We start from the raw sequence: 22,975 nt of genomic DNA on the forward strand, positions 1-22,975 counted from the left end.
TTTCATTTCGGCCAAATTTACATGCCTTACATTTAAAGCATTTGTGGAAGTCGGGGCTGGCTTTTAGCTAACCTCCCCCTTTCGTCACTTCCGGGCTAGTATTAAACAGGTCATTCGGCATTGACTTAGCCTTGTTAAAAGTCATAATGGGTATACGCGACACCACATCCTGCAGTATTGGGTCTTGTTTCACTAAATGCCAATGCCTACACAGGCTATCTCTCACGTTAGACTGGTAGGCATTGTATCCAGTGATCATCCTGATTTGATCTCCAGTTTTCTTTTTCTTTACCTTCAGTTTTGCTACATCAGGTCTTAACAACGTTTCTCTTTCAGTTTTGTCCACTTTATCTCTTGCCTGCTTCAATATGTCAGATTTGTACTCTCTCTGTACAAATCTTTCTGTGAGCGAATCTTGTGCTTCCTGTAGGGCCAGAGGCTCACTGCAGTTTTGTTTCATCCTTAGATGTTCAGCATACGGGATACTCATTTTAAGTCCCTGAGGATGAAAACTTCCTGCGTTGCAGGATAGTGTTTCCCGCTGTTGGTTTTCTAAATGTACGGGTATGGATCACCCCTTGTTTAACATATACTTCTAGATCCAAATATGAGACACTGGATTCACTGATATGATCTGTGAATCTTAAATTGAGGTTGTTATCATTGATGTCACATACAAAAGCTTTGGCAGATTCCTTTAATCCATCCCACAGTATGAAAAGATCATCAATGAATCGAATCCAAGTCACTACAGGATCCTTCCATTCCCTGATGTTTTTGGTTTTGAGCACCTGCTCCTCCCACCAGCCCATATGCAAATTAGCATAGCTGGGGGCGAAGATGATGCCCATTGCTGTTCCCTGTAGCTGCTTGTATGTGTCTCCCCAAATATGAAATAATTGTTGGTTAAGCACAATCTACAGATTTCTACCAGCATACCTGAATGTTGGTACAAATTGATAGGTCTTGTATTAAAAAAGTGCTGTATTGCTGCAAACCATCTTCATGAGCAATACTCGTATACAGACTCACAACATCCAATGTGATCAGGACAAACAAGTCTTTCCAGATCACAGTGGCAATTTTATTCAGGAAATCTCTTGTATTCTGGATGTATGCAGGTAATGCCTTACATACACCTGCAGAAAGGAATCCAGATATCTTGAAGTGGGCTCAAATAATATTTATAGGCCTTCCAGGTGGTGTTTCTCTATTTTTATGGATTGTGGATATTAAATAAAGCATGGGCATCACTGGATTCTCCACTCTTAAGAATAAATACTCAGTTTGGGTGATCAACCCTAATCCCCGCCACCTAGATAGATCTAGATCTTTGAGATATTTCTGTTTCACCTCAAATAGGTTGCTCTGCGGTACTTTAAGATAACATTCATGGTGTCAGGGTTTGACGACCAAGGCACCTACCATATGTTAGGTTGTTGGGGCTGAACTACATCTCCCAGGCGGCGATCCTTCTGGGAGGTATCCATTTTATTTAAATCACATACTACGCATGGAGCGGAGCGTTGTACGTGATTTTGGAATTGTTAATTTTCCTGTGAGCAGAGCGGCTGCTCTGCTTCTTCCCTGCTGTACCGTTGATTCCTCGCTCTCCATACTCGGAGGGAGAGACTTGATCCCGTTCCTTTGGCTCAATCGGAGCCGGTTGCCTGTGTCCCGCTCGGCGTAGTGAGGACACGCTTGTTTCCCTTGGATTTACCCGCTCGCGCCTGCAGTGGGGTTTGTCTTCGTCCCGCTCGGTTGAGCGAGGACGCCTTGTGCTGGAAGGTTAACCCGCTCACGGCTACGGCGGGAGCGCTTCCTGTCGGAGCCCGAATTCTCCGCTTGGTTTCCCGTGGCTGCGGTCTGAAAACCGAGAACTCGGCTTGATTCAAAAGTAGGTGAAAGCCTTATTCTACCGCTGGATGTTCCAGAACGGTGACCGATTCACCCTGATCTACCGGAGCACTCGATTCTGGTAAAAGAAGACTTTTCTTTATTCTATTTGTTCTCTGGCTATTTCAAACTTTTGGAGTGCTCTAACTTTGTCATTTACCAAGAGGATTACTTTGGAGTTCATTTGCTATTTTTTAAACTTTGGGGAAATACCAGGATAGGTGTTCCCAAATACTTTGCTGTGTTTCTCTGGCAGAACTACGGAATTGTTCCCTTGCTCTTAAACATATTATTTCTGGTTCTTTTTTTTGCTTGGGATACAAGGGTGTGTGTAAGTGAGTATGTATGTGTATCAGTGGTGCCATTTAACCTCTTCCGTGCTCATGACGAGCTCAGCTCGTCATAAGGCACGGTTGCGCTGTGGTCATGATGAGCTGAGTTCGTCATGACCCACGCGGCGCTCACATGCAGGGATAATTTCCCCGCTGTGCTGAGCGTTATATTGAAATGGGCGTGGTCTTGACGAGCTCAGCATGGTGTTCCTATGCATGATAACAAACTGTATTTGCCTAATCACACTCTTCGGTTGCAGGCATTTAACTGGTGTCATGAAGCAGTACTGGCTGGTCATCCTGGACATAAGAAAACGTTACATTTGATTCAACGTCAGGTCTGGTGGGAAGGTATGTCCAAAGATGTGGAGCAATCGGTGAGGCAATGTGAGACATGTGCCCGAGCGAAAGGAGAGCAGAATGAGAGCAAACAGAAACTGATGCCACTGCCCACTCCATCACAACCTTGGCAGACGATTTTGCACTTGGCTTACCAAGGGATTAGGGACACATGCCATCTTGGTGGTCATCGATAGCCTAACGAAAATGGGTCTCTTTATTCCATGTAATAATCTCCCTACAGCGAGTCAGACAGCTCAGTTGCTTTTAAATCATGTGGTATGGTTACACGGACTTCCCAGGGTAATTGTTTCAGACAGGGGTTCCCAGTTCATTGCCAGGTTCTGGCATACATGGTGTAAAGCCCTTCACGCGGAAGCCGCTCTATCTACCAGCTTCCATCCGTAGAAGGATGGCCAAACAGAGCATTTGAATCAGACTTTAAAGAAATTCTTGCGATGTCACTCTAAGGAAGCAGAAGAATCCTGGGTGTCCTTGCTATGGTTAGCGGAACTATCCTATAACCACGCTTGGCATAACCCTATTAAAGAAACGCCATTCCGGGCCAAAACACCGGATTTCATGATTGCACCTTGCCTTTGACCATCCCGTGTGCTGTACAAAACCATCCCACTGTAATGGCACAGACTAAGTATGATTGATTAACAACCACAGGGGCTGGCCACAAACCCCGAACCCGGGGCAAATACTAATTATATCAAACAAAAGGCTCAGGGAAAAAGAAAAATTGTTAAAACATCGGAAAAGTATCCATTATAGTAGTCAGAGAAGCCCAATAGTATCAAAAATTATATATTTATTTAATTTCCCATTTAATAAGAAATTTGTTTTATATAAATAGTCTCATACAAGAAAAACGCTGGTATACAAAAAAAGCAATACATATAAACCAGACAAGTGGCAACAACAATACATATCACAGAACAAAAAAAGGAACACCATAAACATAAATACTGTGTCCTTATAATAATTTTAGCCACAGGAAAGCGTCGACGGCGTTTCGACCGATACGTTATTTAACGGTCATCTTCAGGACTCAACAAGTATTCTTGGACAAGAGATCTTCTATATAAAAATGTATAAAAGGCATAGACCGATAGACATTCAGGTCCTCCAGCATCGGTATTCAATATCGAACTAGAAATAAATCACTGCACGGTGGAGCCTTGCTACTTGATAGCATAATGTAGGGATCCTCAAAAAACCTTAAGAGGGCCAATTAATGACCGCCGTGGTGATTTAGGAAATTAATCACCAACACAAAGTTTTTAAGCGCATGTTCATTACAAAGACGCCAACTCATATCCATGTGCATGACCGTTAAATAACGTATCGGTCGAAACGCCGTCGACGCTTTCCTGTGGCTAAAATTATTATAAGGACACAGTATTTATGTTTATGGTGTTCCTTTTTTTGTTCTGTGATATGTATTGTTGTTGCCACTTGTCTGGATTATATGTATTGCTTTTTTTGTATACCAGCGTTTTTCTTGTATGAGACTATTTATATAAAACAAATTTCTTATTAAATGGGAAATTAAATAAATATATAATTTTTGATACTATTGGGCTTCTCTGACTACTATAATGGATACTTTTCCGATGTTTTAACAATTTTTCTTTTTCCCTGAGCCTTTTGTTTGATATAAACAGACTAAGTATGGGCGAATTTTGCGGATCTGCGGTCCGCGAATTCGCGCGAAATCGCAAAAAAGTCAGCGAATTCGTGGATTTTCCCGTGAAATCGCTGATTTTTTTGCGATTTCCATCTACTCAACTGGAGTACTTTCTACTGGCTAATCAGTAATTGCTACCTCGTTGGGTAAATGTATAGTGCTTTTCCTACACTGCAGCTGCGTAAAGGGCCAGAAAATTTGTCTCCACTGACCATGTGTGCCTGTAACTTTGCCACCGCGCCAAAAGGTGCAGAGGTCCCTTGAGTGAGCTGTCCATCATAGTTGGGAAAGGGCGGGAAGACGTTTGATACCGCTAGTGTGTGGTGCGGGGCTTCTATGCGTGTCAACATGCCTCTTGTGTATAAAGTGTCAGAGAGCGAGCAGGGCAGCAGGTGAGGAGAAAGCAGCCTCCTGGTCACAGGAACTACATGGGGATTGCGCTCGAGAAACTCAGGGTATTACAGCTAATTTTCGATGGCAGATATGGGGTTAAAGCACACTTGCCCAGCCTCGACCTTGCTCACTAATGTTTTGGGCTGATTAAAACGTTACTGAATTTGAGATTCAACTCGGGCACCTGCTTTATTTATATCTGTAAGGGCTTCCTGTTGATATTTAATTTTTGTGACAGGAGCCTCGTGCCAGAATGAATCCTGCCCTGCATAGTTATCCATGAAGATGCCACCGTTTTGTGCAATACCTCTACTGAACTGTAATACTTTCTACTGGCTAATCCAGTAAGTGCTACCTCGTTGGGTAAATGATAGTGCTTTTTCTACACTGCAGCTGCATAGGGCCTGAAGATTTGTCTCCACTGACCATGTGTGCCTGTAACTTTGCCACAGCACCAAAAGGCGCCGAGGTCCCTTGAGTGAGCTGTCCATCATAGTTGGGAAAGGGCGGGAAGACGTTTGATACCGCTAGTGTGTGGTGCGGGGCTTCTATGCGTGTCAACATGCCTCGTGTATAAAGGGCCAGAGAGGGAGCAGGGCAGCAGGTGAGGAGAAAGCAGCCTCCTGGTCACAGGAACGGGGATTGCGCTCGAGAAACTGAGGGATGCAAAGACCTCCCTCGGGTATTACAGATAATTTTCGACGGCAGATATGGGGTTAAAGCACACTTGCCCAGCCTCGACCGTGCTCACTAAAGTTTTGGGCTGATTAAAACGTTACTGAATTTGAGCTTCAACTCGGGCACCTGCTTTATTTATATCTGTAAGTTCTTCCTGTTGAGGTTTAATTCAGAGCAACATATAAACACTGTTCTAGTGTGATGTCAGCGCTTAATTCGAAATGAGGTTAATATCTATTTATACCAACAATAGCTGCTAGTTAATTGTACTAGTCATGAGTGTAGCATGATACTAGCAATAAATGTATGCAAGAAAAATAAATGACATATATAGTCGCATATTCGCTCTATAACAACTACCAAATACATTTCATCTCAGTAATATACAAGTGTATTCCGTATTATCCATGTACATTAATGAGTCATTATTTTAGTATATCGTAGCCTGGACGTTGCTGCCACTATATTTAGCCCAATCCATGTTGCCTAATAATAATTAGACTCGTAGAGACACAGGTTGCATTCCTTGTCCAAGTGCTGGGGATGGGGGAGGTGAAAGGACAGTGTTAGTGTGTGAAAAAGCATGTTTACTGAATTGTCTAATGTGTGTGATACAGGATTTAGGATTTACGGGGCGGGCCGTCAGTGCTTTCCAATGAGGCTCCACAATTGTGGTTATGGCTCATTTGTACATCCTAATAGGCACGGCACTGACAGTACCCATTTCAGTTAAGAAATCACTATCCTGTATAGATTAAAAGTGCAAATTAGAAACTTACAAATAACAAAACATTATACTAAAATCCTGACATACTTCTGTTCAGGAATTTTCTAATACTGTTCCATGACACAAGAGGGAGGTGCAGTTTCTAATAGGCCTATATGTGTAGCCAATTCTTCCCCACTATTTAAAACCTTTGGCATTTTGCAATCTAGATCAAGGATACACCTGGATTCACTGGGGCACTCCAGCACGTAGACAGTAAAATCACTATTGCAATTGATTATATGTTTTATCGGGTGAGTCTGTTTAGTGCGTGTGGTATATTCTTTGCAATTCCTGCCATTTGTGTCTGCCTTACATATATATATATATGTTTTTGATAGCACTGCAACCCCATTTAGACCCAAATCAACATTCACACTCAACACTCCAAAAGATGCCATAGACATATTTTCAGATCATGTTATTAAAGATCTGAAAGAGTTTTCATGAGCCTCAAGTAAGGGTTTTTCAAAAAATGGTAATGAATTTGAGAAAGATTACCATGTCGTGGTGACCAAATTAAAAAACAGACAAGATATTGTGGTTATACACGCGGATAAAGGTGGTAATCTAGTTCTCTGGCCACGAGAATCTTACAATACAGAGGCCAAAATGCAATTCAGGGACCATGTGTCACGACCACCGAACTCCTCAGGATCAAGGCAATGCTCAAAAGGGGTCCACCTCCTGACTTCCCCACACTCTAACTAAACAAATGCACAGAGTATAGAGGTGATCAAGCGAGGGATAGGGATAGGGTAGGTGCAGCTTTGGAAAAGGGAAACCTAAAACAAAATAGGCATACCATCAATACAGTACATATAATCTAAGTACTCTCGTTATTTTCTCACTAGAGCCATATCTATACCTTGATATGTTCCTCCCTGAAGTGATCCTTCCTTAACAACCTCGTAAGATACCTCTCTTACTACAAGGAAAGTATTCCACCCAGAAATCAAATTCCTTCCATTAATACAAAGCAACATAACCATGCTATATATATATATATATACATATATATATATATATCACTACTGATACACATACATACTTACTTACACACACCCTTGTATCCCAAGCAAATAAAAGAACCAGGAATAATATGTTTGAGAGCAAGGGAACAATTCCGTAGTTCTGCCAGAGAAACACAGCAAAGTATATGGGAACACCTATCCTGGTATTTCCCCAAAGTTTCAAAAAATAGCAAATGAACTCCAAAGAAATCCTCTTGGTAAATGACAAAGTTAGAGCACTCCAAAGGTTCAAAATAGCCAGAGAACAAATAGAATAAAGAAAAGTCTTCTTTTACCAGAATCGAGTGCTCCAGTAGATCAGGGTGAATCAGTCACAGCTCTGAAACATCCAGCGGTAGAATAAGGCTTCCACCTACTTTGTGTTGGTGGCATCAGCGTAGTGGACTGCTGCTCACATTAGCTCCAAGCAACAATGGGAGACGTGACGGCGATTTTTAATTGAAGCCCGTACTGTCGCGTGAGTAACGTGCACGCTGTCGAACGGGGTTCGGCAATCCGACCCCACCGTAAGGATGCTCCGGCAGACACCGCGAGTGGACCCAGCTTCGAGCACCTGATGCGCAGCTTGGGGGCGTTCCCCAGCAACAAGAATAGTGATTTGTATTGCCGCTGCTAAGAACAATAATTTGTGTAGTGCGACAGAGAATTTATAAAAATAGTGAAACATCCTATATTCAATTATATACAATATTATTTACAAATCTTTTACATGCTCAAAACATAATGATCCCATTTGTAGAACATGATATATTTACAACTGGAAATTTAACAAGGGAATTCCAAATGGTGGTACATATGTGCAGTAGCGGAGCATTCTGTGAGCTACAGCTTAATTACCCGGTGGAGCCCCACCCAGGTATCTCTGTCAATGCTAGGTGGCATATGCAAGATCGAGCACTGCCAAGGTCCACATGGGGCCGTGTGCTAGGAAAAGGAGGTGCATGGTTCAGTGAAGTAGTAATGTTGCCGCTTGGCGCGCAATTTCCTCATATTCATTCAGACCTTTAGATATAGTATTAAAAGTATGGATCCATTTGCACTCTCTGTAGTTGAGATTGTGGTTCATGCAGCCACCCTGTAGATTGACATGTACCCACCAATGCAGGCTCTCAACAGTGTGACCAAATTGAGTAAAATGCTCAACTAGTGGTGCCCCCTGTGTCGCGCACCTTATTTTATTGCAGTGTTGCAAAATCCGACACTTGACCTTTTGGGTTGTCTGGCCTATGTACAAAAAATCACATGGGCACTGGATGGCGTATATAACACCAGCTTAGGTGCAATTGGTGTGTTCCTTGCGGGTATAAGTGTAGTCATTATGGGTAAATGATTTGATCTCTCTGGTAAGTGGGCACGCTTTGCAGCTACCACATTTAAAATGTCCCAAAATGGGTGGCATGTTCCATAGGTTCGTCTGGGTATTGCCTCCCCTAGATGGTAGTAAGGATCTAACTAATGAGTTTCTAAGGCTTTTGCCTTTGCAAAACGCATGCATAGGTGGTTCATTCATGTTCAAGTCCTCTGCAACCATGTGCCAGTGTTTGTTAATTGTTTTCTTAATTTGGTTACTTTTAGTGCAAAAGGTCGTCACGCAGGTCATTCTGTTAGGGGGGGTGGTGGAATGGTCTTTTGGCGTAAGAAGGAACTCCCTGTGGCTGTGCCATGCTCTTTTTTGGGCCTTTTTCAGTAGCCTAGTGGGATAGCCCCTATCACGAAGTCTTTTCAGTAGGTCAGTGGATTCCTTAAAATAATCGTCCTTTTTGGAGCAATTACGCCTCACTCTAAGAAACTGCGCATAGGGCAGTTTGTCTCTCAGGTTGCGCGGGTGGTGGCTGGAGTATCTAAGTAGTGTGTTGCGCTCACTGGCTTTGTGATAGAGTGTAGTATGGAGCCTGCCATCTTCTGCTTTAATTGTGATGTCTAAAAAATGGATTTTAATATTATTGTGGTCTAAGGAGAATTGTATGTACAACGATTGGTTGTTGAGCCGACCGTGGAAGGATTGGAGTTCAGTTTCAGTCCTTCTCCAGACCATTGAAAAAGCCAGCTCTGCTCAGCAGGAAAACTGTCAAAACGTCAGTAAATCATCACTGCTGGCCAGATACAAAAATACATTTCCAGCTTGAAATGCACAGCTGATGATGTCCATCTGGGATGCTCTGCTGATCCACTTGGCTTGCATTGTGCACTTGTTTAGAACTCACCTCAAAAAGAGGCATCTCCGAGTCATATCTGTCCTTTTTGGGGGCTTTATTCCGATATTGACAGGAGTTTCCTTTATCTGTACATTTCTTCCTTGAAGCCAGGAATTGGAGCTTCCTTGTCTGAACCTTTCCTCCTTGAAGCCAGGAATGGGAGCTTCTTCGCCTGTACCTTTCATCCTTGAGTCCAGGAATAGGAGCTTCCACAATCTGTACCTTTCCTCTTTGAAGCCAGGAATGGTAGCTTACTTCGTCTGTAACTTTCCTCCTTGAAGCCAGAAATGAGAGCTTCGTTCATCTGTACCTTTCATCCTTGAATCCAGGAATAGGAGCTTCCACCGTCTGTACCTTTCCTCCTGGAAGCCAGGAATAAGAGCTTCTTTCGTCTGTACATTTCATTCTTGAAGCCAGGAATGGGACCTTCCTTCATCTCTGCCTTTCGTCCTTGAAGCCAGGAATGGGAGTTTCCTTCATCTGCACCTTTCCTTCTTGAAGCCAGGAATTGGATCATCTTTCGTCTGTACGTTTTCTCACTGAAGCCAGGAATAAGATCTTCCTTTGTCTGTACCTTCCTAATTGAAGCCAAGAATGGGAGCGTCCTTCGTCTGTATGTTTTTTCCTTGTAGCCAGGAATGAGATCATCTTTCGTCTGTACCTTTCATCCTTGAAGACAGGAATGAGATCGTCTTTCATCTGTACCTTTCATCCTTGAAGCCAGGAATGAGATCGTCTTTCGTCTGTACCTTTCATCCTTGAAGCCAGGAATGAGATCGTCTTTCCTCTGTACCTTTCGTCCTTGAAGCCAGGAATGGAAGCTTCCATTGTCTGCACCTTTCATCCTTGAAGCCAGGAATGGGAGCATCCTTTGTCTGTACCTTTCATCCTTGAAGCCAGGAATGAGATCGTCTTTCGTCTGTACCTTTCATCCTTGAAGCCAGTAATGGGAGTTTCCATCGTCTGTACCTTTCGTCCTTGAAGTCAGGAATGGAAGCTTCCTTCGTCTGTACCTTTCCTCTAAGCCAGGAATGAGAGCTTCCATCGTCTGTACCTTTCCGCCTTGAAGCCAGGAATGGGAGCTTCCTTTGACTTACCGTTCATCCTTGAAGCCAGGAATGAGTTTGTCTTTCATCTGTACCTTTCCTCCTTGAAGCCAGGAATGGGAGCTTCCTTTGACTGTAACTTTCATCCTTGAAGTCAAGTATCTCTTCCTTTTCAAGGTTAAAACTGCCTCCATGGCCACCACGTCCTCACCATCAGTTTCTGTAGAGAACGATGATGCCTATTTCATGACATTCATGAACATGGCCATAGCAAAATCGCACAAAAACATCTCTGAAGTAACTGAACAAACAGCATTGCAGCAATGTATTACTTTAATACTACTGAACTACCTGTGCTTCATACTAGCAAATGTTCTACCCACTGGTACTTAACCTTTTGACTTCTTTGAACGCCCACTTAATCATTTCTGGAATCCGGGGCCTCCCACTGAATCATTATTGGGATCCAGCGACCCCCACTGAGTCATTATTGGAATCAGGGTATCCCATTCTAAGACATTTCGATGATATGAACAACAAAACAATACTAAACATTAAAGACACAAGCATTCATCAAAGAAGTACACAAATGATTAAATATTTTATTTAATTACCAAACAAATATATATTTTTTACATTTTAATGGAAATGTTGGGGCTTTTCGAAATTCAATTGAGGCCACTCATTGTCCATATTATATTCTGTTTGATGTACTTGCACTGATCCGACCAATCAATCTGAACACACCTACAAAGTCATACAGATTGAAGCACTCCCACAATAATAGCTCCAATTAGCCAAATAATTGAACCATCCAAGGGTTTTTGAAGATTTTCTTCTTTAATTCCAATTCCAATCCCAAACCAACGCGTTTCGCCGAGGTCATTAAACACCTATCGGCTTCATCAGGGCTGGAAGTAATACAAAAGGTTTCTATCTTAGCAATAGATACATATTATACAGTTGCAAATAAAACACATAGAGCTCCATTATGGCCCATAGGGAAAACCTGTGCCAATCAGAACACAAAACCTAGTGAATACATGCACATCACTCATGGAAAAAATACTTTGTTTTTACAGTATTATTGAAAATATATTTGAGATTACATCCATCACGTGAAAAACCAAAGTCCCAATACCTATCACAGTGGTGTCATAAAAGAACCTATACATATTCATGCATAATTGAAGGTGAACTTCCTCCTGTGACATTGATTGCATCAAACTGCTTAAAACCCCAAAAAGAATTTTTTAACAATAACTCTTTTACATTGTCTTCATACAAACAATCTCCTGCCTAAAGGGAGAAACATTATCCTTACTTTTAAGTTTCGGCATGAAGGAAGACTGATCAGCTGCGCAAAAAAAAAAAAATTGCTAGTGTCCAAAAACGAAAAATCCTACCTCTTCAAACTTAGGGAGGTCGCTCTCTCTGTCTTTTATCGCTAAAATCCACTGGTTGGAGAAAAGCCTCTTTTACGTGTCCGTAATTCCTATAAGAATAAATGGTATCCACATCTTAAAACTCCTGCATTTAATTTTCTATTCTTATTGCCTTAAAAAGCCTTTCCAAACTAACACCCGGAATAGCTGCTTGCCACTTCACTGTTCTCACCTGCAGTTTTATCCTGTAAATCGGTCCAATTCAGTTTCCCTTATTTTCAAATCTTCAGTTTTGACTCGCTCCTATCTCACTTATTTACCTGAAAATTAAAATTCACAATTACGTTTCCACTCATCTTTGCGTTGACCACTGCCCATGTCCCTAGTATTTCCACCTTAACCCCGTACCTTAGTTAGTAATTTTACTTCATATCTCTTCAGTAAATCCACTTCATAACTCTTCTCGTCTTTTCTCCGCCCTTAGTCCTGCATCTCTCCCTGTTAGAAAAACGGCATAACTTGCCATTACTATTTCGAATACCCAAATCCGCCTAATCTTAACATTATGTCCCTCTATTCTGGATGCTTACCCTCCACGTTGTTCTGGCGTCCCGAGTACAGGCAACACCTCCACTACTTCCTGATTCCGTTATGTTCCCGGGCTAGAAATAAAAAACGGACTTACCCCTAACATTTTCCCGGCCGCCATCTTTGAGTGGGGATTTGTCAGGTAGAGTTCCGAGTATAAGGGCTAACACCAATATTACCCCGTTTATGATATTTCTTAGTTGGCCATACAAACGGACTCATCCTTTACATTACCCCGGCTGCCATTTTAGAGTGGATTAAAGCCAAAGCTTACAACTATAATGTGACAGATTTCCAACAAATACAGAATATTACTATTAAAGTAGCAGATTGTCGTTAACGCTTAATCGCCCAGAAAAAATTCTAACTCCCGGTCATAGTTTAGGCCGTCTTCCACAGCCCGCAAGCGCATGATCCATCTTGCCTCCTGCCGCCTTAATTTCAGTTCTCTGTTTCCCCCTCTTGAATCTATGTACACATGATCTATTCCATTGAATTTAAAATTCTTGCTCTGATCCTGCTTTACACATGTGTGTATGTGTTCTGCTATTGGGTATCGCAAATCATTATTTTTAACAGCTCTCAAATGCTCTCCCATCCTGTCTTTTAACATGCGAATAGTGCTGCCTACATAAATCTTTAGACATTTACATTCAATAATGTAGACCACATATTTCGTGCTGCATGTTATGTTCATTCTTATTTCGTATCTTTTCCCATGTGATACCTGAAATTGTTTCGTCTTATCCTTAGCATGTCTACACATTCCACAGTGACCACACTGGTAGAACCCCTTCGAATACTTGTCCAACCAGGTTTCTGTATGCTCAGTTATCGGATAACTTGGACTCAGTAGGGTGCCCAAAGTTTGGCCCCTTCTGTAAGTTATCTGAGGTCTTCCTCCTATATTTTTACATAGCATTTTATCCATTCTTAAAACATTCCAGTGTTTAGTCATACTCTGTTGTAATAGCTTGCTCATTGGAGTGTAATTTGTGATTAATCTGACTACTTGTTCCTCTTTTTTGTCCTTAGATTTAGGTTTCAAAGTCAAATTTCTGTCTACATTCATTACCCTCTGTTTTGCTAAATAGATGTTCCTTTTACCATAACCTCTTCCAATAAATCTCTTTTCCATGTCATATATGCAGTCATTAAATTGTGGAGCCTCGCTACAGTTCCGCCTTGCTCTTAGCATTTCACCAAATGGAATTGCTTTGATCTGATTATGCGGATGGGCACTCTTCGCATGTAAAATTGTATTACACGAAGTCGGCTTCCGATACAATCTACTTTCTATGGAGTCATCAAAGGTGGGCATAATTTGGGAATGAAGGCCCCTTGGTATTCTATTAAGTTTTGCATATTGCTTTAAGGTGGCTCCGTCCCACCACTTGGACATCTCCGCTTTCTTAAGTCTCTCTAATTTAATTAATTTTGCACGCAACCCTTCCTCCTTTTGCTGTGTCACACTTCTAATTGCTTGGGTAACTGTGCTACCTTTACACAGGTTCTCAAAAAGTTCTGCTGCTATCTTCTCTCTTTCATTATTGTCACTCATTTTGTCAATTAATATCAGTGCCCTCTTAGCTGCCCTCCAAATATTAGTTAATTTATAATCCTGGGTGCTCTAGGAGTTTACAACGGCGCTCAAGAAGCAATACACAGTGAATTGAAAAAGCATTTTACCTTGAACCCTAAAAGCAATAAAGATGAGAGTTTGCAAAGAACTGGTATTATGTCTGATTGCTGTACAATTAGTAATATTCAAGATACAGTTTCTCTCCTATCAATCACAGAATTAGAGGAGGATCCTGTAACAATGGGTAAATTATTGGAAGATTTAGAGATTAGACCTGACTTATCGATATCGAGTGGCCTTAAAAGCAAATCTAAATGGTCACCAAATACGGCGAGTGGCAGTAGCGTAGAGATATTTCATAAGCTAGTAATCTCTGATTTTGATAAACAGGCGCAGAAAGATTTCCCAGGAGGCTTTTTGAATGATAATCTAACACAGCATGAAAGAGAGGCTTTGGACACCTTAAGGAACAATTCAGAACTGATTATCAGAAAAGCTGATAAGGGAGGGAATATAGTGTTGATGAACAGGGACGACTATGAGCATGAAATATATTCTCAGCTAGGTAACAGAACTTGCTATGAGAAAGTAGTTCATAATCCAATATTCTTCCTCAGCGATAGGATTAATACTCATCTGAAACATTGGCATGACACGGGTTTACTGGACGATGATGAATATTTCTTTTTAAGAGTGAATCGTCCGAGATACCCGTGTCTATACTATACACCTTGCCAAAAATCCACAAAGGCCTGCCATTTCCACTGGGGAGGCCGATAGTATCTGGCATAGGAGGGCCAACGGAACGACTCTCACAGTTTGTGGATGTCTTTCTTCAACCGATCATGATCAATTTGCCATCCTTCATAAAAGATTCACGACACATTTTGAATATCCTGGGTGATATTAAGTGGGAACCAGGGATGATACTGGTAACCCTGGATGTGATCTCACTGTATACCAGTATTAAAAATGAATTAGGATTAAAGGCTTTGGAATACTTTTTCTCTAAGAAACCAGCTAGTCATTGGCAACACACACAAATGACTTTGGCTATGACGGAACTAATTTTGGATAATAACTATTTTCTGTTCAAAAATGAATGGTACAAGCAGAAACAAGGTGTGGCCATGGGCTCCAAGTTTTCTCCAGCATATGCAAATATTTTCATGGGGTGGCTGGAAGAAAAGGTTGTCTGGGGTCCAGGAGCAAGTAAATGGACAGGATCCATTTTATTTTGGGGAAGGTTCATTGATGACTGCATTATGATATGGACTGGGTCGAAGCAGTCTCTGAATGAATTTTATGAGTATCTTAACAACAATGATATGAATATCAGATTTACCACCAATGACAGTACAACTAGTATTGTGTTTCTAGATGTGGAGTTGTACGTAAAAGATGACTCCATAGAAAGTAGATTGTATCGGAAGCCGACTTTGTGTAATACAATTTTACATGCGAAGAGTGCCCATCCGCATAATCAGATCAAAGCAATTCCATTTGGTGAAATGCTAAGAGCAAGGCGGAACTGTAGCGAGGCTCCACAATTTAATGACTGCATATATGACATGGAAAAGAGATTTATTGGAAGAGGTTATGGTAAAAGGAACATCTATTTAGCAAAACAGAGGGTAATGAATGTAGACAGAAATTTGACTTTGAAACCTAAATCTAAGGACAAAAAAGAGGAACAAGTAGTCAGATTAATCACAAATTACACTCCCATGAGCAAGCTATTACAACAGAGTATGACTAAACACTGGAATGTTTTAAGAATGGATAAAATGCTATGTAAACATATAGGAGGAAGACCTCAGATTACTTACAGAAGGGGCCAAACTTTGGGCACCTTACTGAGTCCAAGTTATCCGATAGCTGAGCGTACAGAAACCTGGTTGGACAAGTATTCGAAGGGGTTCTACCAGTGTGGTCACTGTGGAATGTGTAGACATGCTAAGGATAAGACGAAACAATTTCAGGTATCAAATGGGAAAAGATACGAAATAAGAATGAACATAACATGCAGCACGAAATATGTGGTCTACATTATTGAATGTAAATGTCTAAAGATTTATGTAGGCAGCACTATTCGCATGTTAAAAGACAGGATGGGTGAGCATTTGAGAGCTGTTAAAAATAATGATTTGCGATACCCAATAGCAGAACACATACACACATGTGTAAAGTAGGATCAGAGCAAGAATTTTAAATTCTATGGAATAGATCATGTGTACATAGATTCAAGAGGGGGAAACAGAGAACTGAAATTAAGGCGGCAGGATGCAAGATGGATCATGCGCTTGCGGGCTGTGGAAGACGGCCTAAACTATGACCGGGAGTTAGAATTTTTTCTGGGCGATTAAGCGTTAACGACAATCTGCAACTTTAATAGTAATATTCTGTATTTGTTGGAAATCTGTCACATTATAGTTGTAAGCTTTGGCTTTAATCCACTCTAAAATGGCAGCCGGGGTAACGTAAAGGATGAGTCCGTTTGTATTGCCAACTAAGAAATATCATAAACGGGGTAATATTGGTGTTAGCCCTTATACTCGGAACTCTACCTGACAAATCCCCACTCAAAGATGGCGGCCGGGAAAATGTTAGGGGTAAGTCCGTTTTTTATTTCTAGCCCAGGAACATAACGGAATCAGGAAGTAGTGGAGGTGTTGCCTGTACTCGGGACGCCAGAACAACGTGGAGGGTAAGCATCCAGAATAGAGGGACATAATGTTAAGATTAGGCGGATTTGGGTATTCGAAATAGTAATGGCAAGTTATGCCGTTTTTCTAACAGGGAGAGATGCAGGACTAAGGGCGGAGAAAATACGAGAAGAGGTATGAAGTGGATTTACTGAAGAGATATGAAGTAAAATTACTAACTAAGGTACGGGGTTAAGGTGGGAGTACTAGGAACATGGGCAGTGGTCAACGCAAAGATGAGTGGAAACGTAATTGTGAATTTTAATTTTCAGGTAAATAAGTGAGATAGGAGCGAGTCAAAACTGAAGATTTGAAAATAAGGGAAACTGAATTGGACCGATTTACAGGATAAAACTGCAGGTGAGAACAGTGAAGTGGCAAGCAGCTATTCCGGGTGTTAGTTTGGAAAGGCTTTTTAAGGCAATAAGAATAGAAAATTAAATGCAGGAGTTTTAAGATGTGGATACCATTTATTCTTATAGGAATTACGGACACGTAAAAGAGGCTTTTCTCCAACCAGTGGATTTTAGCGATAAAAGACAGAGAGAGCGACCTCCCTAAGTTTGAAGAGGTAGGATTTTTCGTTTTTGGACACTGTAGCAATTATTATTATTTTTTGCGCAGCTGATCAGTCTTCCTTCATGCCGAAACTTAAAAGTAAGGATAATGTTTCTCCCTTTAGGCAGGAGATTGTTTGTATGAAGACAAGGTAAAATATTGTCAGAGTTATTGTTAAAAATTCTTTTTGGGGTTTTAAGCAGTTTGATGCAATCAATGTCACAGGAGGAAGTTCACCTTCAATTATGCATGAACATGTATAGGTTCTTTTATGACACCACTGTGATAGGTATTGGGACTTTGTTTTTCACGTGATGGATGTAATCTCAAATATATTTTCAATAATACTGTAAATAACAAAGTATTTTTTCTATGAGTGATGTGCATGTATTCACTAAGTTTTGTGTTCTGATTGGCACAGGTTTTCCCTAAGGGCCATAATGGAGCTCTATGTGTTTTATTTGCAACTGTATAATATTAGCGACTGTATAATATTAGCGCCGAGACGCCCAAGGGTAATTGTACGCGCTCTATAAGTGTCATTAATAAATAAATAAATAAATATGTATATATTGCTAAGATAGAAACCTTTTGTATTACTTCCAGCCCTGATGAAGCCGATAGGTGTTTAATGACCTCGGCGAAACGCGTTGGTTTGGGATTGGAATTGGAATTAAAGAAGAAAATCTTCAAAAACCCTTGGATGGTTCAATTATTTGGCTAATTGGAGCTATTATTGTGGGAGTGCTTCAATCTGTATCACTTTTTAGGTGTGCCTAATCTTTTGATTACGCAGGGAGGAGTGGGGTGTTTTCCTCTCCTGAACATTGTAAGCACCCAAGTAACAGAAATTGTAAAGAGCTAATATAACTGTGTATTGCTTCTTGAGCGCCGTTGTAAACTCCTAGAGCACCCAGGATTATCAATCTGAACACACCAATTGAATTTTTACCTGAAATTTCAAATTCCTTCACATATACTGATTGTTTTAAAATGTTACATTTTACATTGTCCTCTATTTATATGCACTATATTAATTTGTTAATATTATTTTATTTTCTAAGCAGTTTGTACCTTGGACCCTGAGGGGCCCTCAGAAGACACACAAAGAACCAGTGTTCTAAACAACATACTCTTAGTAAATTTGTCCTGAAAAGTTAGCAAAATACATAGGGGTTTATGTACATGCCTCTTGCGCTGCCGGTATGTCACTTTTCCCATGTTAAAAGCGACGCACTGGTGGTGCAAGGGTCTTGTAAATAAGCCCCATAATCTAAATTTCACTTCTGAAAATTGTGAACTAAACAGAACTTAACAAAACTGCACAATGTTACAGTAGGCAAATGTCGAGAGACAAACCAGCAAAACGTAAATTATGACCACGCTGGGGGCCACCTGTGGGTGGAACAGGCATAGAATGTCACTCAATGTGTGAATTTCCCTCTATAGTTCTACCTACGCATGTTTGCTGTGATTCTGTGGGATGGTGACCACTTCCCACCTCTTGTTGCAGAAAAGAGTGACAGAGATATTAGGGCCTATTCGCAAAGGTATTTTGGTGTACGTAAAGTAGTAGTTCTGTAACACTCTTTTACATACTTGTACATCCCTTAGTGAACTTCCCCAAAAATCTTATAGAGGAGTAGAATTGAAATATTCAGCGACTATTCGTGTACAATGAGTACATTTAGAAAGCACTGTGCTGTCTATGCACTTTTACTGATAGTGAGATGTCCGTTTTAAGGCAGATTCACAAAGGCATGGAAGTAGAGAGTGCTACTCCCCCTACGCATACATTCCTTCATGAACAGCTGATATCCGGGTAGCGCTAGGACCCTGGGGCTCATTCTGCTCCGCCAGTGCCTAGGTGGGTCACAGGGACAGAATCCACCCCTCTATGCTGAAAAAACCCTGCTTCTTCTGCTAAGGACAGCTCCAAGAACGAGAGGCTTCTGAAGAAGGTGATCTACGTCAGAGGTGCAACTAGAGCCACATTTCAGGTGGTGGGGGTGGCTAAGAAAACAATTGGGGGGTGGGTCATTTTTCAAGCCATAGGCAGAGTGTACATGCAGGGGCTCTAAGAAGGGGTGAAAAACAGCAAAGACTCATTAACAAGCAAATGGCCTTTTAACCCGTTTACCATGTCAGCCGCGGTGCAGGCGTTTGACGCAGTGGGCGGGGCTGCATTGGCCGTTGGCCGTGCGCAGCACCCGGAAGGTAGTACTCGCGAGCACGCAACGGGTTAAAGACCTGTGAAGTACTCGGGTGCGGCTGTATGTGTGCCCGGGAATCTGTCTCAGCCCAGGCTGACCCACACAAGGGGGGGGGGGCTGAAGCCCTTTGAGCCCAATGGGCGTTGTGCGCCTGATCTATGTTCATCCACTTTACCACTAATCATCCCTTCCCAGGCCTGACAGTCGGTTCTGGAAAAGAACAGAACTTTCCTCATGCACTCCCTGCAGAATTCAATGAGCTGCTCTTTGTAATTAATGCAAATTATTTTAATCATCTTCAAAAAGAAGTGGAAAGGCGACTAAGGAGAGAAGAGGTCATTGTTCTGAGACTACTTTTCTGCTTTTGAACTCTCTGATATCTGAACACGCCTGTATTTGGGGTGCACTGAGGGGGGCTCCCCGCTGGCGCCTGGAGCGTGTGTTGGCCTGAGATAGCTGCACTCCCGCCTGCTGCTTTAATGTTTCAATGACTTTTTGCTGTCTGCTCGTCCATATTTCAGCCAGAGAACGTGTTATCTCGCAGTAACAGGCCTCTTCTCCCGCCTCAGTCGATGAGTCTTGTGTCTGACAGCTCGCTGAGCTACATTTCCAGGCCATTTGTAAAACTGCAACAAAATGATGTTACTGTCCCGAACACCAAGCACTTAATTGTCTCTACATGCTGCTAATGAAAGATGTCATAATGATGCAATTTACTGGTGAATCTTTTATAAACTTATTAAGATTACCTTCTGAATCTGCGTCATAAGTCTGTGATCTGTAGGCCATGCACATCTCTACCACAGGTGCATTAACCAAAAAACTAGCAGATAACATCCACCACTTGTGTGCAGTGTCATCAGAGAGACTGCATACAGCCATGGACTGGTCTGGCGGGGACCACTCTAATGTTCTGACAGGCCGTGCCGCTTTAAGAGAAACACAGCAGAATTTCTGACTGATGCGCCATCTTTTTTCTTCCACCCTTTACTTTTCTCATTGTTTAAGCTTGTGGTTTGGTTCCTCACCTGCTAGAGAAGGAGCCATCTCTTTTGTTAATTTTAAAGAGACAACGGTCCTAAGCATATATGAGATAATAAACCAATGTAATATAGACCACAATAGGCTCTATATATTTCTTTCCTTGTCCAGCTGGACAGGGAATTTTATTAGTTAGATAGATTTGAATCTTATTTAAAATTCAAGTATACAACAACAAATCATTGCAGTAAAGCACATGCCTGTGCCGTACCGTGGGAAACAAGAAAGAAGGATAAGATGATAGGAAAGGGTGTTTCAGGCAAAGGAAAGAGCAAACAGGGTACTGTTTTTTAAGTCAAGGATTTTAACAGTATCTCCTGAAGTGGTCCATACAAATACAGGTACACATTGAATTCACTGTATGTCCACTCAGAGGAGTCGACGTTTCGATCCCGTGCTCTAATTATGAAGGGAACATCATCAGGACTTAATTAAATGTTTGCCTGGTTTAATCATTAGAGTTAGCCTGTTGGGGAGAAAACAGGGAACAAAGAAAAATAAAAAATCAAATAAAAGAGGAGAAATTGTCAATATAAGACTGGGGAGAGTAGTCAGTTTTTTGCCATTTGCAACGTTGTGACATTCGGAATCGCAGTGGGTGGACTGTGCTGGTGATAGTGGATATAAGATATCCCAAATATTACAGGAGAACATTAAAAACATCACATGAAAACTCGGAATCGCAGTGACGGAGAAGTGATGGATTGGAGTTTTAACGGTGCATTGTGTTGGCTAAAAATTATGCTCATCCCTCTGTGTTTGTGGCGAGGGGAGCTAGGTGCACTTATCCATATAAGTGGATTGAAATAACGTTGACACTGGGAGCAGCCTACCTTTAGATCAAAATAAAGGGCATCGGGGGATGGACTGTATCGAAAGGCGTGGGGAAGCCAGTGAGTTTCAGTGCAAATGGCACTTGGTGGGTTTAGCTGGGGGAGGAAAATAAGGGTAACACCTCGGTAATGCAGGATGGTGCCGATCTTAATACAGAGGTGTATAGAGACATACCTTGGGCTCATCTATGGAGCAAGCAAGGCACATCAATTGGGTTTAAAATGGCAGTTCGATCCGTCGTTATGGTCAAAGGTGATGGGACCGGTGAACCGGAGTCCTTTTTGAATCTAACATTCAGAGAGTGAAAATAATTATAATTAGTAACCGCACATGGGCGATTAGATGCTAAGGTTTGTGGAAAAGGCAAGAACATACCCTTGTGTTCGAAGGGGGAGATAGCCCTTTACGCTGCTGTCGCGCTAGAATTACGCAATTCTAAATTCCGGCGTGGCTCGCTGGCCGTTGCCGGGAGGCGGTCATGGGGAATCAACGATCCGCTGGGGGGAAAAAAAAAACGAAGCATGCTTAAATTTGATTCCTGGACCCCTGTAGGACTCAGATGGACTAACAGTGGAGTGGGAGCTTACCAAGTCTGGACGATGCCGAGAACTTCAATGATTCTTCCGAGTGCGCGCTGCGGACAGGTGCGGGCACTTGATAAACAGGCTGACAAGCTTAGTCATGTGATCATGTACAGCGTCCTCGTTGGCTTCAACCCCAAGTGGGGCGCCATCTTGAAGTGGGTTGAAGTGTTTGCGAATTGGGCGTCACTCTCTGGGGATTCCAGGTCTGTGCGGACCGGGAAGCAGTTCGACTTTGTAAGATCGCCAAGGAGGGCGCCATCTTGTAGTGGTGTTCTAGCGCAGCGGCGCTAACGGAGAAAAATAAAAAATATAATAAAATAAAATAAAAAGGGGGGCCATTGTTGCATGAGTCGAGACAAATAATGGGGTAGTGATGAACAGAATATACGTGCATTTGGACTTTGTGCGTTGGGCAGTGATAATTATCTGTGGTGGTTGGGAGTGATAGGTTCCACGGGGAAGTGCAGGTGACACATGATATCTGCAAGATTATATTAAAACAAGAACAGTTCATGATGGATTCAGGGCATATTGTCAGACATTGAAAAAAGTCTCTTAGAGGAGGTTTGTCCAATCCTCACTTCTGTTGAGTCCCGTGTGGATGGTGTTAAACTGAATTATGGACTTGAGTTCCTCACGATTCAGGAGTTGGCTTAGGTTGCCCCCTCTCTGTGGTAGCTTCACAACTTTCAGAATTATCCATTTCAGGTCATCCGCAGTGTGCTTGTGTTCCGAAAAATGTTCAACCAAAGGCGCATTTGGAGTCCCACATCTAATGCGACTTCTATCCTGGCATATTCGTGTCTTCGCCTTTTGGGTGGTTTGGCCAACGTACATTTTTGGACATGGACACAGAATAGCATAAATTACGTTGCTGCTGTTACAATTAGTGAGGCTTTTCATATCAACAGTTACGTCATTGTGGCTAAATTTACAAGCTTCAATTGTGAATTCACACACAGTACATTGACCGCATTTTACATGCCCTAGAATTGGTGGGAGACCCCAGATGGAATCAATGGTTGTATTCAGACTGGGAGCAGGTAAAGCTGCTCGTACCAAATGGTCCCTCAAGTTCTTGCTCCTTTTAAAGGCGAAAATAGGTATTTC

The sequence above is a fragment of the Lissotriton helveticus genome, chromosome 1_1 (genome assembly GCF_964261635.1).
Source record: "Lissotriton helveticus chromosome 1_1, aLisHel1.1, whole genome shotgun sequence".
Lineage (NCBI taxonomy): Eukaryota > Metazoa > Chordata > Amphibia > Caudata > Salamandridae > Lissotriton > Lissotriton helveticus.